This window comes from Leptopilina boulardi, unplaced genomic scaffold (genome assembly GCF_019393585.1).
Source record: "Leptopilina boulardi isolate dan_hultmark-lab unplaced genomic scaffold, ZJU_Lbou_2.1 LbouV2_310, whole genome shotgun sequence".
Lineage (NCBI taxonomy): Eukaryota > Metazoa > Arthropoda > Insecta > Hymenoptera > Figitidae > Leptopilina > Leptopilina boulardi.
The window spans coordinates 4,211,320-4,217,319 of NW_026137875.1; the positions used below are offsets into that span (position 1 = coordinate 4,211,320).

Genomic DNA, 6,000 nt, shown 5'->3' on the forward strand with positions numbered 1-6,000 from the left:
GTATAGTGGGTGTCAATTTTTTTCTACACTTTTAATTGTATTTTGTGCGACAATTTGCAATAAAATTATGTGTGTAACGAAATTTCTATTTTTTTAGAAAAATATCAATGTAGGGGATTATAATAGGGGTATTTTTCTAATGAATTTGGGGTTAAACTTAATTTTTTTTGTTAAGCATAATGTTTTTTTGAAGTTTTTTGTAATTTTTTGTTGTGTTTATGCAGTATCTTGATTTTTAAAATTTTGATGATCGTAATCGATGTGCACTTCACCGACCTGTTCCATCAGCAATCGACAGAGAGTTTGTTTCTGCAACTGTATCATTAGTAGAATTTTTTCAAAGGCTACATAATTGCATATTAGTTGAAAAAAGCCAAAAAAAAATTATCATAACTAACAATAATAGATACGTGAGTCTGAGGCCTGAACTAATGATGCACATTATTTGATGGTTCAACAAAAAATCTTGATATATATGAAGGGATGGATAATGAATATCCTACAACTAAAAGTGCACCCGAACAACTTTTTTCTATAGCCTTTTTTTCTCTCTTTCGATTGATTAATTCTCTACTTTTCTAGCCAGACATATATGAGTATTATATGTGGCACGTGTTTCTTTTTTTTTTTTTTTTTTTACAAGATTAGATTAAAGCAAATCTTTCTTGCGACCTTTCTTTCTGCGCGCAGCTTTATATACCAGTAAATAATCTGAGACAGCAATGTTGTGTGAATACGTTGATCCTAGTGGATGATGTAGAAAAGGGATTGCTCTGAGTAGGGTAACCCATAACTCAGATCAGTGTCAAAAACAGGACAGTCTTTTGGTGTGAGAATAGAGAGAAAGTTAAAAGAAAAATATAGGACAACTGAAAGAGAAATGCTTCGGTTTCTATTTTCTAGTTCGAACATACTATGTTTGTTTTATTTGACAGATACAAACACTGCCACTTTTGTTTTTCTCAAAACCTCATCGGAATGAAGGTGCGCTTATATATTCAGTAGATAAAGTCGAATATGATCAGACATTTAGTCAGACTTGAAATATTCACAATCGAGAGAGGAAAGAAAAATTATTAAGCAGAATAGGAATAAAGAAACCGATTTCGGAATTTTTTTTTTTTTGACCAGATAATTATAATTACTATCGATAATAATTAAGTATAAAAGAGGAGAGTGGAAGTGGTATTTATAGTTTACATTAATTAAATTATTAATTATTTTACTTGATAATTAATTCATTTATTATTAAATATTAAATTAATTAAGTTATATTGCATAAAATATTTTATACACAAAATAAATATTAAATATTATAAAGATTGTTTACATAGCTATATTTATATAAATAAATTTTTAGTAATATGTGTAGTCAAAGATGTTCATATGTTTTTCAATATGTTAAGAAAATATTAAATTTTTACGTAATGTGCAATTTTGAAAACAATTATAATTTTATGTTTATTATTAATTACCTGCATACCTAAAAATAGAAGTCTGAATTTTTAAGAACATATTTAAAAGCATTAAATATGTATATAAAAATTGTTTACTTTGTTATTTTGTGTATAAAATATTTTATGCAATATAACTTAATTAATTTAATATTTAATAATAAATTAATTAATTATCAAGTAAAATAATTAATAATTTAATTAAATTAATATTAAACTTGTGAAAAGCTAATTATATTTAATGCACAGAGCCGTGTGACGCGCTAGCGTGCCGCACGCGCTTTCTTAAATCTTCAATATTTTCCAAAGTTTTCAATGAATCGGCTTAAAATTTTCCAAAAAACTTCCTTATATAGTAATAAACAAATGTCTCACTGGAAGTTATCTCAACTGTAAACTTCCCTGCAGACTTTTTGTCGCCGAATGTAAGAAAACGTGATTTCCGACAGGTCTCTATTTACATTAAAAATTTAATAAACAATTAGTGATTTTTTAATTTTTCACTATATTGTCGTCTTCAGTAGACCCAAGAGCGTGTGTATACTAATTTTTAATTAAATCCGTTTATAATTGTAAAAGATACGATGATTTATGTTTTAAAACTTAATGAAATTTGTGAATCGAGATTTCTTAGTTTTTTGGATTTATTATTTAAAATATTCGTTTTTCTAAAAAATGTCAAAGGAAAAAAAGATGCGCCTATTTATTTCCTACAAGGTAGTACTTTTCAAAACTCAAAATTTACAATTTGAATTTTCTTACTCTTTTTGTAGGTTTGACTGGCTTGAGAGCGTACAGCCGAGCGTAGCGCGAGTTATTATATCCAGGTGCTCATTTGTTATTTTTGGTCCCATGAAAAATAATTTTCGACGTTGAGCGTCGACGTCAACTTCATAGACGTGAAAATTGTGTATTTTTGTTGGTTAGAAATTAAATTTACATACATATTTTTTTAAAATTATTTTAATACTTCTTTTCGATTACTGCAATGCGTTCGTTAGCGAAATTATGAAATTTAAATTTAATATTAAAACTTTTTAATAAAAAAAATACATAATTAATGCGAAGTTCTCAAATTATTTTTCTTACACTGAAAAAATATATTTGAATCAAATAAACTCTATTTTAACCAATAATTTCATTTAATTTCGATTATTTAAACAAATACAAATAAATATATATTTTTTAATATTTGAAGAAATTATTTAAATAATAAAATAAAGAGTAAAATGTTAATATAAAAAAATAACAATTTAAAAGTTATTATAATAATTTATTATTATTCATAGTTAATGCTCAATTAATGTAAAAAGCAAAAAGAACCCTGAATTTTGAATATCTACCATAGTGCTGGCTTACTACTGGTTACTATAATTTTGCCCGTACTGGCAAAATACAGAATTACTGCTAAATTCCATTACTGAACCAGTACTGTACGCCAGTAAGAAGCCATTACTAAGCCAGTAATCGCCAGTACTGGCGCAACAATGCACCGGTTGTAAATTTTTGCTTGGGATTCTGTGAAGTAAATTTTCGGTTATATAAAAATTGTGTAATACAGAAAATCGTTTTGATGAAAATTCTGCAAAATACTAATTCGAACAAATAAAAATTCGGCTTAAAAATAATTATATTATAATATATTATATTAATAAGAATTTTTTAGGACAGTATATTTTCCTTCACCAAAGTTTTTATATGTATTTATTCATTTTTTTTTTTTTTAATATCATATTAAAATATTTTTAAAAAACGTTTATTTGATTTTAAAAAAATAAATAAAAACTGTGGTGAAATAAAAAAGTGATATACATATTTTTTTTATTTTTTTAAGTGCCTAAAATTTTTCGAGTTATAAATGTTTAAAAATAATAGTTTTTCGAAATTTTTTTAAAGTATAGAGAGAAAAAAATTTTCACTTTTTTCATCGACTTTTGAAATATGTTAACGAAAAAAAATTTTTGAATTTTTAAAAGAAAAATTAACTATTTTTTATAAACAAATTAATTTTTCTTGACTTTGGGGCCGATTTTTTTTTACTTTGTTTTACATACGTGGAAATATTAAGAATATTTTTTGCAAAATTTTTTATAGTATGCCTAATGATCCTTTTTATTTAAATAATTTGTTTATAAATTTTTTTTTTCTTTTTTCGTTTTTTTTTGTCTTAATATAAAATACATTTTAATTTGCTTTTTTATAAGTAAACTGAAAGATCCTAGTGGCCAAAAAACTTTTTTGTTTGAAAAATAAAAAACAAAACATTTTTTTTATTATTTAAACAAAAAAGATCATCAGACCCATTCTAAAACATTTTTTAAAAATATATTCTTAGTATTTCTAGGTATAAAAAAGTAAAATAAAAGTAAAAAAAATCACGCCCAAATAAGTTAAAAAAATTAATTTGTTTATTAAAAAATTGTTATATTTTAATATAAAAATTCAAAATATTTTTTTTCTTGGCAAAAATTTCTAAATTTTAATACTTTTAGAGATAGGTCTACTTTTAAAAAACTTCCAAAAACCCTGATTTTTAAAAATTCATAATTCGAAAATTTGGGAACATTTAAAAAAATAAAAACAAAATACGTACATTACTTTTTTCTGCAGAGAACGGGAAAAAAAATATTTATCCGAATTTAAGAAGTCATAGGTTAAATTTCACATGGAATCGCCCACATAAAAAATCTGTATTCATTGAAAGCTTTCTATTTGTTAAAACTATATAATTTTTTTCTATTTCTTTTTTTTTTGTCTGCGCTTCATTGATATTCACGTTAAAATAAATTAGATTTCTATTTATTAGTCTTATTTACAATTATGGAAAGAAGTAGAAAGCTTACAAATATGAATTTTGATGACTTGAATATATAATTGATATTTCAGTTTATAAACATCAACAACTAATAGAATCCTTTGCTTGTTAAATTATGCAAATATATGTATACTTCAATTACTTAAAACTTCGTGTAATTCGAGAAAATTAAATACTTGAATCTATGCCATCATATATATATAATTCTTTTTTTTTATCCTCACAATAATCAAGATTATAAAGTTTCAAATCGCAAATTACATTGGATGGTGTAACCTTAACAGCATCCCGATAACAATCTCGAAAAAAGTTTATTGAATGGGACTGTGAATCATGAATTGGTTATTTTACACATTGATGGTCTGATTTTGCAACTTTTGCTTATTTCGACGTTATATTGCAATTCAAAAATAAATAATTAGAAAAAGTAATTTAGATTATTATAGATTATATAATTATAGAAATAAATTTAGAAATACATAAAATACAATACAATATACAATAATTTAAAAAATAATGATGAATTAGTAATAAAAAAATAATAATAGTAGTAATATGACAAAAACACCCATATAGAATAAATTTTAGCCATACCTTTTAATCCATATATAGTTATCAGATTTATTCACTTTGATAAGACATCTGACTTAATTTTAATCATATCATCATTTTGGCCTCGTTAAAAACAATATTATCCTACAAGACAGCACGTTTTCTCGTTCGACGATTATCCAAAAAAAATGTTTAACGAAATAATAATGAACAATTTAATAGAATAAAAAAAATGTAGGAAATAAAACGTGTACAAAAAAAATTAATAACACATCTGTTGGTGAAGTTACTTTTTTTTTTTGCCAAACGGAAACTAACGAAAATTGCCGATTTTACCCGAACTAATCACGACGAGAACATTTTTTTCCAACTTTAAATCACGTTAAAATAGCTAAAAATTAATTATTCGTAATAATTATCAGTTAAAATTAACATACTGTTGACATTGAAATTATTCAATATCAACACGTTTGTTTAAATATTTCTAATAATAATAACAATGACACAAAAAACGATTGCCGATGATGATGAACAAATCTGCGACATTGAAGCGAACTTTATTTTTTACGCACGTCCGAAAGTCAAGAACGAAACTTATGATTCTAAACCGTAGTTGCACGTTATTGTTAACCGAATTGCTATAACGATTTCGAGCAATAGAACACAAAACAATGAAACACGATGACTATAACTAGAATTTAATAATATAATCGTGAGATATTTTTGCCACTGTTTTCCCTCGATGTGCCTCCATGCAAGCCATGCAAGTGTTGAAAAATTTTGCAATGTTGCCAATTGCCAAAAAGAAGCAAGAAAAATTGCGCATGCCCAGTGATATCTAGAATTAGAGCGCGCTAATTTAAAATTATTTCAATAATTCCCAAATAGTAGTTTTTAATACATTACGCACACAGTATAAATTATTTCTATAACAATAATACACTTTTTAAAGATTTATTACGTAAATAATACTTTTTCATTAAATTTATATTGATATTTCTAACTATACAAAACACATTTCTGTGTTCTGGCGATAACTGACATCTAGTGGCGACTATGTGCAATACAAAAGTACGGAAGTTCTATATCAAGAGAAGATTCTAATTGTAAATAAAAAGTCGTACTGTTTGATGTTTTATCAAATTTTCTAGTTAAATGTAATATATAATATTCAGGAAT

The 6,000-nt window shown here is 24.9% G+C and overlaps 1 protein-coding gene across 1 annotated transcript in view; it reads right to left on the reverse strand.

Moving 5' to 3' along the window:
- LOC127283685 (complexin) overlaps window positions 1–5,573 on the reverse strand; it is a 583,758-nt gene extending 578,185 nt beyond the window's left edge. The window contains exon 1 of the mRNA XM_051308705.1: window positions 4,864–5,573. The gene's annotated coding sequence lies outside the window, so the exon portion shown is untranslated. The remainder of the gene's footprint in view (window positions 1–4,863) is intronic.
- Window positions 5,574–6,000: the final 427 nt, after the last annotated feature.